Genomic DNA, 12,983 nt, shown 5'->3' on the forward strand with positions numbered 1-12,983 from the left:
GGGAAAGGAAAGATTCTTCTCTCTGCAAACACTCCCTGTCCTGTTCACTGTCTGCAACAGGCAGGGGGCGTGAATGTTCTCAGTTATGAGCTGTTATAACAGTTATATGTATGTCCGGAATAGGAATACTGTGCAGAGACATAATGACAACGGTAAAACACAGAGGTCTTCACTAAGTTCAGTCATGAGACGTCATGGGGGGGGGGGTGTCAACACGAACACACCTTCGGAAGGTGCAATACAGGTTACATTTGGTTCCACCCTTTGTACTCTCGTGACACCTGAAGTAGGGTCATGCTTCTAAGTTGGCCTTAGATTTAGGGATGTAGACAATAAGAAGGTGGGTTGGTGCCTTGGCATTGCCCACCACAGTTACCTGAATCCCCATGTGCCAGGGTTAGGCGTGCCAGGGTTTGGCTCTGAGCTGAAATCAACAGTGGATGTTGCCTCAGCTAAGTGACTCAGTGCTGAAGCTGCTACGCACTAACTATCCAGTACAAGTACTTATAAACGATTAGGGGTTCCCTGAAATCTTCCTCTCTCATGTCAGTGATGTCCCTCACCCTTTCCACAGGTACAATTAAAAAGAGGGTTGTGCTGAGGGCAATGAACACACTTTACCTCACTGACCACAAAAACCATTCCGATCACAAAACTACAGCAGTGTCTATTCTCCACCACAGTGGACCACAGAGGCAACTCCAAACCAAATCAACCACAGGTCTGATGTTATTAGACACAGTAACCACACTGGCTGCCATTGGGTTCACAGACCACAAGCCATTCTGACCATTACAACATGCTAAATCGACAGCATTAGTTTTGCAACGGACCTCACTGGCTATAAGGTCCTACCCATCATTAACTACTTAGACACTTTGCATCCTGAATGACATGTTCGGTGTAGTTGTGCTCCTGCACTGTAGCTACCTGTGTACCTGGCAGATGGGCAGTGTTCGCATCAATGTTCACATTCCCAAACTCGGCCTCAGATACCGTAGCCCGCTCTCTATTTCGTCCATCTATAGCTTTCTTGGTTGTGCTAGCCGTTTCCCGTTCTTCAGCCCACTTTCTCCTCTTCCTCCTAACCGACGGCTTCTTCCAACTGAGCGATTGTCTCACTTTTTATATTTTCATATATTTTTTTAAAATTACGATGACTTCATATCTCTCTGCTTCATTCAATAGTTATATATTTGCTATATATTTAGATATAAATATATATGTACATATCTTTGACAACAAATATTGTATATATATTTTTTTATATATATATATATATTGAGAGCCCTGATTTGAAATGTTCCATTGCAAATATTGTGAGCAATTATTAATTTTTTTGGGACGTTTCTTTGTCATGGGGCTAAGCTTTGGGTTTATAATGAATAATATAAACAGAAACGTCAACAGAACCCGACAATAAGTTGAAATACATTTTAGTGGGATGGGGGGAGGGGGGGGGGGGCCTTATAGACAACATATTTATTCTTGAGACCACCTCATTTCATAACCATAACTCATGTTCACCTGCCACATCTCTTTCACCCTAAACACTTACGACTCTTTGGTCGCCCTCAACTTTCCATCTCTCCCTGCAAATCAATGTTCCTCGCTGCATTATCATGTCTGCATATTCACCTCTGTTTCAATCTGAAACTTGTTCATATCCATCCATCTTGTGGTCTGTTTCATCAGTCAGTCTTTCTGTCGTTCCTGCAGTCCATTTGTCAGTCAGTCCCAACTATTGTCATAAATGTCCATCTGCCTAGCAGAGTGTGCTAGAAGGTCACAGTGAGACTGTATGGGATGGGGTGGGGTATGGAGGGCGGGGGTGTGGGGAATGGAGGGTGTGGGGTGGTGGGGGAGGGGGTTACAGGGGTTTGGGTCGACCGATGGGTAGTATGAAGGAATGGGGGTGTGGGGTGGTGGGGAAGGGTTACAGGGGTTTGGGTCGACCGAGGGGTAGTATGAAGGAATGGGGGTGTGGGGTGGTGGGGAAGGGTTACAGGGGTTTGGGTCGACAGAGGGGAAGTATGAAGGAATGGGGGTGTGGGGTGGTGGGGAAGGGTTACAGGGGTTTGGGTCGACCGAGGGGTAGTATGAAGGAATGGGGGTGTGGGGTGGTGGGGAAGGGTTACAAGGGTTTGGGTCGACCGAGGGGTAGTATGAAGGAATGGGGGTGTGTGGGGTGGTGGGGAAGGGTTACAGGGGTTTGGGTCGACAGAGGGGAAGTATGAAGGAATGGGGGTGTGGGGTGGTGGGGAAGGGTTACAAGGGTTTGGGTCGACCGAGGGGTAGTATGAAGGAATGGGGGTGTGGGGTGGTGGGGAAGGGTTACAAGGGTTTGGGTTGGGTAGTATGAAGGAATGGGGGTGTGGGGTGGTGGGGAAGGGTTACAGGGGTTTGGGTCGACCGGGTGTAGTATGAAGGAATGGGGGTGTGGGGTGGTGGGGAAGGGTTACAGGGGTTTGGGTCGACCGAGGGGTAGTATGAAGGAATGGGGGTGTGGGGTGGTGGGGAAGGGTTACAGGGGTTTGGGTCGACCGAGGGGTAGTATGAAGGAATGGGGGTGTGGGGTGGTGGGGAAGGGTTACAGGGGTTTGGGTCGACCGAGGGGTAGTATGAAGGAATGGGGGTGTCTGGCACCAAGCGCAAATTAAGGGCAGAACAAAGGGTCTTCTCCCTGCCTCAGAGGGACGGAGAGAACGAGATAGAGAGAGGACCAAGAGGAGGGGTGGCACCTCTAATGCACGGCAAATCAACTCATCGTCTCCAAGGCGATGCTGCCGGTGTCAAACACACCGGGCCAACCAAAGTCCAGAAGGGTGAGACCGACATGCGACGTCGTACAGCGTGACCTCATTGTCCCCAAAACACTGTCAGTAGCAGATGGACGGGAGGTTTTTTAACTCGCGCCTCCGCCAAGGAGTCAGCATACAGATTGATTAGAAAGGTCCACTGCAGGTGTGTGCCAGCCACATGTATACATATCTACACATATACACGCACACACGCAGGCTCGTGAAGGTTCTGTGAACCCCTTCTACCCTCTTAATGCACATGAGTATATATATATATTCCAAAAGAGGAAGAGAAAAAACAAATAAAATAAAACTGTTCAGATTCATCTTTCGTGTGAAGACGATTCCAGTTTTTCCCCCCTCTCTCTGTTTCCTGGTGTCCTATAAAAGAGTCATCAACACTCTATACCATGTCATGAATTGCGTGGGGGGGGGGATCCCCCGAGACTCCTCCAACATCGTCGTTGAAACCACAGTCTGTTGCCTGTTTGTGTGAGTCCCTACCAGGATGGCTTTGGAGGACCAGAGACAGACACCAAGGTTGTTGGTTTATGCATAAGCACTTTCCGTGGCAATGCGCTGCTTGTATGAACTCTGAACTCTCTGTTCAGAGATATGAAAAAGGAACATGTAAAACAGCCTAAAAACATCTAGACAGGTTTATGTGAAACTCTAAATATATTGGTTCTTTTCGTTTACTGTTCTGAATTCAAGAAAAAAAGTGCACATGGAATGTAGTTTGTGCAGAAGTTCTGAGGTGTCTTAACAGATAATATGAGAGAGAGTTGGAGAGAGAGAGAAGAAAAAAAAGTTAGAAAAAACAAATATTACAATTATGTTGCGTTTGGCAAGTTATTTCCAGGGAAGGTCAAATAAAAAAATAGAGAGAGGAAGAGAACGAGAGAGAGAAACAGAGAGAGAGAAACAGAGAGAGAAAAGGATAGACAGAGAAAACACAAACTGGCAGAAAGAGGACGAACTCCTGTGCTATAAAAACCTCAATCTGGCCCCTGCCGAGCGGCCCCTCTGGCCTGACAGTGCAGGCGCCAGGTGTGTGTACATGTGTCTGGGTGGCCCCTAACCCTTCCCAAGGCTCCAACATCTCCACCAGTGGCTCCAGCTACACCAGTGTATACGATTTGGAGTAGGCCCCGCCAGCCGCCTGCTTCTGTCTCTCTAGTCTGCCCAGGGTCTCTGGGTCTCTGGAGTCTCCCCCCGTGGCTCCCCCGCTGGCCGAGGCGGTAGCGGCAGCAGCAGCGCTCTGGGCAGAGGAAGAGGAGGAACCGGGCATGGTGAGAGTCCTCTGAGACAGGGAGGTGGTGCTGGAACCACCAGACGGCCCTCCAGTCGCCCCTCCTACACCACCACCTCCCCCTGATGCTCCCCCTGAGGCGCTGAGGCCGGCCAGGCCTGCGTGGCCCACAGTCAGAGCCTGCTGCTGCTTGGAGGAGTCCAGAGTCATGTGGCGGCCCTGGGTGTGGTACGCCCGCTGGGCCAGGCTGCGGATGGGGGCCTCGCGGGGCGGCACCACCGGGCACGGGTCATGCAGCTCCGACTGCTTCCGGAAGAAAGGGTCTGTCTTCATGTAGAGGGGAAGGTTACAATAGTCACCTGGGATGAGGGGATGAAAGAGAGGATTTGACAAGCATCTTTATCAGGCATATTTGTTAAATGTCAGAGTACCGGTATGTGTCTAAAGTACAGCAATCAACCCTGCTCACCCTAACCATGCTTAGAGGCCTTTACATTACACCTACCTATAGGATCATTCTAATCAAGGGCAGGTCTCATACTCACTTTTGCCAGTCCACTCGCTCTTGTTGGCGCGGTGGGGGATGGGCACGGCTACGTTGGTAGGTCTTCCGCGGTCGTATTCCTGGGGTTTGGGTGGCGAGGCGGTGAAGCGACACAGGCCCGTCTCGGACGGCGTGCTCATGGAGGTCATGCTGTCGCCGTTGTCGTTGGTGCCCGTGGTCATCTGGTCTGAGGAACTGTCGGAGATGAAGCACTCGGTGATCTCAAACTTGGCGTGCTGCAGGTGCTCCTCAAGCTTGGCGTGTTCGTAGGCCCGCGCCAGCTCCTCGTAGGTGGAGGACGCGCTCTCTGTGGACACCATGCTGTTACGCCCCTTATCTGATGACAAGGAGAGAGGGAGAGAGAGACGGAGACAGAGGGCGAGAGGGAAAGAGGGAGAGCAGGAGAGAGCGACAGAGACAGAGAGAGCAAGAGAGTGACAGAGAGAGAAAGAGAGAGAGAGAGTTGGTGTTGTACATGAAATGCCCAAATCTTTGCACTACAGTGTGTGTGTATGTAGCCTATGTTTTGGGTGGCTCACTTGTGTCCTTCGTATATGTCTGTATGTATGCATGTGTCAATACTGTGTGTGTGTGTAGATATCATGAGTGTGTGTGTTACATGAAAGTGTGTGTGTCATGAGTGTGCGTGTGTGCAAGATATGCCAGGCTCACCCGTGTCCTGTGAGAGGCTGGCGCTGTAGCTGTCGCTCTCGGTGACGGTGATGCCATGCTGGGAGCCCACGGTGCGCCAGTCGGAGGTGAGGGTACGGGCGGGCGTAGACGACTGGCACTTGGTCAAGGTCCACTGGCTGGAGTAGCGGTTCCTCGTACTGTGGGCCGACTTCACGCTCTTCCTCGACACCGGGTCTACCGGGGGAGAGAGGGAGGGAGGAGAGGGAAGAGAAGAGGAGGCGGGGAGGAAGGTAGGAGAGGTGGAGGAGGGGAGGAGTGGTGGGAGGAAGGAGGAGAGGTGGGAGGAAGGACAGGGGGAGAGGGAGGAAGGAGGTGGGAGAAAGGGAGGAGAACACAAGAGTCAGCAAGTTGAAGGCAATGATGGAAGGAATGGACAAGATAGAATAGAACTCTACGATGTAGGGCAGTTAGGGCTCTCCACTTACTGGTCCCTGGTCTGATATCGGACATGTCAATCAGAGGGCCGGTGTTCTGGATGAGGGCGGGGTGATGCACAGACACGCCCGTACAGAAGCTCTGTGGATTCACATTCTGGCTGAACTCTGTGTCCGTCACTGGGATGGTGGCTTTGTCTTCACCTGGCAGAGGGGTTGACAGAAGCAACAATTATTCACGACTGATGAGTCTCACTCATTCATGAACATACATTTATTTGCATTATAGCGTAGGCCGAAAAGAGTAATAACATCCGTATCAGGTAGGCACTCATCAAAACACAGCAACACACACAGACATATACACACACACAGACATATACACACACACACAGACATATACACACACACAGACATACACACACACAGACATATACACACACGGCACCGACCGATCTGCTTGATGCCTTCCTTGTCCTCGATGAGCAGCTGGACTCTGGGGATATCGATGTGGAGTCGGGGGCCCTGGGGGGGCCCTTTCACAGGGGTGTCAAAGCTCCGGTTATTCTTACTGCTCCAGGGACACAAGGCACACACACACACACACACACACACACACACACACACACACACACACACACACACACACACACACACACACACACACACACACACACACACACACACACACACACACAGCGTAAATCCCCTTTTTCAGAAATAGGTTTTATCTTTCCATCTTTTAAGACATTTACTGTATGGAGAGGTAAGGTAACCACTGTTTTCTACAATGTTCATTTCAGTGTGTTGTATGGATGTTTCCCTTGGGGGTATGAACTGTAAACAGAGGAACAGCAGAGATAAGCTATATTACCTGATCAGCATCTCAGCCAGGCTTTTGGCATCTAGAGGGAACAGAAAGAGCAGGGCTTCAGTTATATGGAGCACAATTTAGTCAGATCTTCCTTACGCTCTCTCCAAAATGTCCTCTCCTCCCGCTCACTCTCTCTCACACACCCCTCAGTCTCTTCTCCACACCTCTCCTTCATTCTCTCACCCCTCTCTTCTCTTTCGTGCCCCTCTCCCCCCGTTCCCTCCCTCACCTCTCAGTCTCTTCAGTCTCTTCTCTTTGCGTTTCTTGCGGATGATGAAGAGCAGGGCGAGGACCAGAGTGACCAGGATGACGGGGCAGCCGATGGAGAAGAGCTTCTTAACGTCGTCGCCCTCCGGCCGCGCTGACTTGATGGGAGGGATGGTACCTGCTTAGAAAATACAACAGGTTACATGACAAGGTTATATGACATATATCAGGTTTTAAATACAGTACCAGTCAAAAGTTTGGACACACCTACTCATTATTATTATTATTAAAAAAAAAAAACTATTTTCTACATTGTAGAATAATAGTGAAGACATCAAAACTGTGAAATAACACATAGAATCATGTAGTAACCAAAAGTGTGAAACAAATCAAAATATATTTTACATTTGAGATTCTTCAAAGTAGATGACAGCTTTGCACACTCTTGGCATTCTCCGACTCAGAATCCGCAACACTAACCACTAGACCACACAGGCCAGAGAAATTAAAGCAGCTTGTACTCACTGCCGTCGTTGTCCAGCGTGGCAAACTGAGAGCTCTGGTTCCCGCAGCCGGCGCTGTTACACGCCTTCATCTTCAGCTCGTACCAGGTGGCCTCGCGGAGCTCAGCCAGGAACACGTCGGCCGTGGCGTTGGTGCGCACGTTCTGCCACGCCCAGTTGCCCTTAGGTCTGAACTCCAGCAGCACGGCCGTGATGGGGCAGCCACCGCTCGCCCAGCCCTGCAGGTTGAGCCGGGCGTGGGTAGAGTTGACGTGGGTGAACACCGGCTGTTCCTTATTGAACTGGGGCTCTGGAAGAGGCGGGGCAGGAAGGTGTTAGTTCTCATTTAACCGTTTTTAACAATGTCTTGAAATATTGTGATATGGTGGGATTGAATTGTATGAATATACCTGTTTCCCTCATTACCCCCCTCGCAGCCGTAACCGTCACCCCCCCTCGCAGCCGTAACCGTCACCCCCCTCGCAGCCGTACCCGTCACCCCCTCGCAGCCGTACCCGTCACCCCCTCGCAGCCGTAACCGTCACCACCCTCGCAGCCGTAACCGTCACCCCCTCGCAGCCGTAACCGTCACCCCCTCGCAGCCGTAACCGTCACCCCCTCGCAGCCGTAACCGTCACCCCCCCTCGCAGCCGTAACCGTCACCCCCTCGCAGCCGTAACCGTCACCCCCTCGCAGCCGTAACCGTCACCCCCCTCGCAGCCGTAACCGTCACCCCTCTCACAGCTATAACCGTCACCCCTCTCACAGCTATAACCGTCACCCCTCTCACAGCTATAACCGTCACCCCTCTCACAGCCATAACCGTCACCCCTCTCACAGCTATAACCGTCACCCCTCTCACAGCTATAACCGTCACCCCTCTCACAGCTATAACCGTCACCCCTCTCACAGCTATAACCGTCACCGCTCTCACAACTATAACCGTCACCCCTCTCACAGCTATAACCGTCACCCCTCTCACAACCGTAACCATCTACTTTAGCTCCTTCCTCTCTGCCCCTCCTCGCCTCTCCTCTCCTAAACCCTCCCATGTCCCTGTATCCCCCGATCCACCCTCTCCCCCTCACCTCGTCCGTGGGTCTTCGCCTCGATGATTTCACTGATGCGTCCCGCTCCCACGCTGTTCTTGGCGGCCAGTTTGACCTTGTACCAGGTGCCACAGCGCAGGTTGTCCAGCTTGAAGGACCTCTCACTGGAACTGATGAACACATCCCTCCACCCCTCCATGTTGTCTACCGAGTACTGCAGCACGAAACCTGGGGAACACACACACACGCACGCACACCCACCATGATAAGTGCACATTTTTCTTATTTTCAGATGTTTTTTTTTTTTTCAACCTTCAGATAAAATAGAGAACCACATTACATGTAAACACTTGAACACTTAAAACGTGCCAGATACCCAAATACTTTTGCAATACTCAGCTGGTTCATTCAGCCAGGTTCAGATTTCATTGTGTCAGTACCGCTGGATAACACCAGAGGGGGATGGCGAGTCATACATCTCTTCCACTACCACAGATCCAGATGGAGAAGGCTGCATTCATGACTGTTCTATGCCGCCATTACTTTCCCAGAAGCCCCCAGCTGGGTTTGGGAGGGCGCTGACCGGGCATATATGCAAATGAGAACACAATATGGCATCTGCAGTCATAATCAGCTGCCTTGGATTTATAGTCTGTTTATAACTCTCTCTCTCTCTCTCTCTCTCTCTCTCTCTGTCCTCTTCTCTTATACTCTCTCTCCCTCCCTCCCTCCCTCCATCCATCTCTGTCTGTCTTTCTTTCTCTCTGGCAGATGGCACAATAAAGGGTGGCATGCCAGATGGATTGACCTGTGTAGAAAGCTTACTGGCTTTTTAGTGTGCTTTTAGAGGTATTACTACTTTCCCAGACAAACAGTGGATAATGCCAACCAGTCTCCCTGGGGTGGTGGGAGGGTGGGGGGGTGGGGGGGGGCTGCCGTAATCGACATCCAAGTCTTCAGCGCCCAGGGGAACTGGGGAGTCTGTGCCTACACTGTCATCAGTGGATCGATCACATGGCATAGGGTGGCAGGATTAGTCGTAGACGCCGATGACCATGGTAGCTACTGTCAGTCCCACAGGCCACCTTATGGCCAGGGAGACACACCAGACGCAGGACATAGACAGACGGACATCCGGCGGAACAGACAAACCTACAGGGAGAGATACACTAATACACACACAGGCGGAGTGAATCAAAGACTGCCTGTTGAAAAGGTGTGCATACCGGGCTCTATTTTTTTGGGGCTGCTGTCAAGCCAATGCAATTGTCAAAATGCACGCTCGTTTGCAATTTCGACCTGTACAATCCGGCGTTCTATTTTCAAACCTAAGTGCTAGGATTGGTCATTTACCAGAGCTCACTGAACAAATATGCACACCGCAAATTGCACACACAGTGAACACACACACACCGCAAGGTAGTCAAGATAGTCAATGAGACAGCTCCCCTAACTGGGAACCAAAGCAGAGTGGCCACCACGTCAATAAACAGATAGCGTGGTACACAAGCGAACAACACTCAGCTTGCGCTGAGGTGGGCTACCGTTTCTCGATCACTCGTTACTGTAACCCATGCTATTTAATAAACTGTGGCATCAATCGACAATGGACCAGGAGGATCAAATTCGGCGGCCCCAGACGATTTGGAGTTGGACGGCAATGCAAAGACCACCAATAACCTACAGAACATGAGACAAACGCACGCTCTATTAAGCCACTGAGGGGCCAAGCCCTTGGCACACCTACAGCTTGTTTATTCATCCAAACCATAATAACGGCTGTGAGAATTACAAGAGTTTCACTGACACCCCTGGACCTAAAGCGCTAGTGTCAGCAGTTAAGATTTTCCATTGCATTAGGTTTGTTAAAACAGAGCCCACGGAACTAATACGCACACTGACAATTGCACACACACTGAACACACACACACACACACATACACACACAGCACGGTAGTCAGATAATCAACGAGACAGCTCCTTAACTAGGAACCAAAACAGTGGACCACCAGTCAATAAACAGAGAGCTTGGTACGCAAAGCAACAAAGAGACAGAACGGAGAGATGGACAGAGGGCAAGCAGAGAGAGAGAGAGAGAGAGGATGAATGGAAAGACTAAATGAGAGAGAGAGAGAGAGAGAGAGGAGAAGGACGGGGCACGGGGACTGAATGGTAGATATGGGGATGGAATGGAAAGAGAAAGCGCAGAGGCGTTGGGCGAATCGCAGGAGGGAGGAGTGAGCTACGTTTATGTAAATGCCCACGCACAGCGAGACTGGTCAGTACCTCTGATGGAGGATCCTCCGTTGTCCCCGGGGATCCAGGCCAGGGTGATAGAGGTGGGGGAGGTGGTGGAGACAGTCAGACGGGGCTGGTCCGGAGGAACTACGGGGGGGACAGACACACATGGTCAGCGCAATACATCACAACTGGTTGACCCATAAAAAGGAGGGGGATGACAGTGCGATGAGGCTCACCTTGCACCAGCAGGTTGACTATGATGGTGTCAAAGCCCAGTGTGTTGGTGGCCGTGCACGTGTAGTACCCAGAATCCTCAGCCTTCACCGAGCGCAGGACCAGTGTGCCATTGACCATGATGAGCCTCTGACCGTCCAGAGTCACCGGGATGGCCGTGTCCTCACTGAGATAGAGGGAGAGAGAGAGAGAGAGTGAGAAAGAGAGCGAGAAAGAGAGTGGTAGAGAGAGAGAGCGAGGGAACGCTGACGTAAACACCGATTTAACACTGGTCCAGTGGATGGTGGAGGTGGTGTTCCAGAGATGGAGGGAGGTAGTCACGGGGGGGTGGGGGGGACTGACAGAGAGGAGGGGCTGAGGAGGTTAGGGTCTCACCTGTCTTTGGTCCATTTGATGGTAGGGGTGGGTTCACCCACTGAGCTGCAGGGTAGCCTCACCTCCTTCATCCAGGGAGTGGTCACTGTACCTCCGAACGATAGGATCTTAGCTGGGGCTGAGGGAGGGAGTGACACGAGTTGAGAAAGAGTTGCTTTGAGAGGTAATCGGTCTGTTTTTCAAATTTACTCAACAGCAATGCTAATTCTTCATGAACTTTTTGTTCATTTCATGCATTTTCATTTAATCCAACAAGGCATACACTGTACAGTTTGAGGGAACAGGATCCCACACATTTCAGTGACAAAGGAAAGACTATATAAAAGACGGAGCATATCTAAATGAATGAATATGACTGGTGGATCCTCCAGCAATGGCCTGTTTTCATTCACATGGAACCTTTTTGTGTTTGCATGTCTCATGTACGCACACGTCTCTCTCTCCCTCACTGTGTTTTGCACTGTTGACGTCTTAATGCTCGTGCCCCGGTGCTCTTGTGCCGTGGCTGAATGCAGTGTTGAGTGGGCCAGCCTGGAGCATACAGCCTTTTACTACTGCTGCTTATCAGCTGGCACAGAGAGACACCGTCACACACACACACACACACAAGAGAAAGAGACTGGCTCTGTCACAGGAAGGGAGAAAAAAGGAGCGTGGTCGCACCGAGAGCACTCTCTTACTCATTCTCTCTCCCTCTCTTTAATCCAAAGGCTATTGATTCAACTGCCCTCTTCATTTGCTCAGCCCAGTCTGCCCCTCTACTGCTCTGTGTTTTAACCAGGTCTGCCCCCGTCATATCCCTCCCTCCCTCCCTCATCCAGGGCAGGCCAGCTCATCTGACCAGTGCCCTGTAGGTCTTCGTATCCTCATTAAGAACACTGGCCTCTGTCAAACAACCTGCTCTCTATCAAATCAGGAGAGGATGGACAGGAGTTATAGAAAAAGGAGAGTGGAAGAAGTGGGAGGGAAGGGGGAGAGGGAGAGAGAGAGATAGAGAAGAGAGGGAGAGAACGAGAAAGGGGGAGAGGGAGAGATAAAGAGAGAGGGATAGAGAAGAGAGGGAGAGAACGAGAAAGGGGGAGAGGGAGAGAAAGAGAGAAAAAAGTAATCGAGGAATGAGAGAAATGGTGAAGAGAGAGATAACAGAAAGGGAAGAGGGGCAGGGACAAATCTGTGACGGAGAGATTGACGGAGGGGAATTTAAAAGCCAGAGGTTAACCAACCCTGTGACCCCTTAACGCCATCCCCCCTTCCCCCCGTGGAGGACTCACCCTTCCCAGCAGGCTCCACAGTGACCTTGTCGCTGATGTTCCCCCGTCCGGCAGTGGTGACGGCGGCGGCCCAGATGAGGTACTGCTGTCCGCGGTTCAGGTGGGTGACCCGGTAGAACAGCAGCTCGGGGTTGGCCTCGTACTCGCTGGGGGCCTGGGGGAGAAAACATCACACTGTCCACTCCGGCGCTGATCTAGAATCTGTTTTACCTTTAAGACCACAATGAACACGATGATATGGACAGATCCTAGATCAGCAGATCCTACTCTGAGATGGGCTCCAGACGCTATAAGGACAGCGGTGGAAAAGAGCAGAAGCTCAGAGCTACGCAATCAGGACAAGACAGCTACTACTACTGATAGACGCAGAGAGCTTCAGGTTGCCTTTGAAAAGCAGCACAGACAACGTGCTTCCCGGAACTTTCTCTCTGTTACATGACCTTTCTGCAGTCAAAATGCTAGAGCGTGTATGAATGTAGAGTTGATGGGGAGGAGGGATGGGAGAACATGGGTGAGGGGAGAGAGCATGGGGAGCACACAGGGGGGGAAGAGAAAAAGAGAAAGA

At 51.1% G+C, this 12,983-nt stretch overlaps 1 pseudogene; it reads right to left on the bottom strand.

Moving 5' to 3' along the window:
• Nucleotides 1-2,389: 2,389 nt before the first annotated feature.
• Nucleotides 2,390-12,983, bottom strand: part of LOC112266058 — a 147,698-nt pseudogene continuing 137,104 nt past the window's right edge.

Source organism: Oncorhynchus tshawytscha, linkage group LG13 (genome assembly GCF_018296145.1).
Source record: "Oncorhynchus tshawytscha isolate Ot180627B linkage group LG13, Otsh_v2.0, whole genome shotgun sequence".
Taxonomy (NCBI): domain Eukaryota; kingdom Metazoa; phylum Chordata; class Actinopteri; order Salmoniformes; family Salmonidae; genus Oncorhynchus; species Oncorhynchus tshawytscha.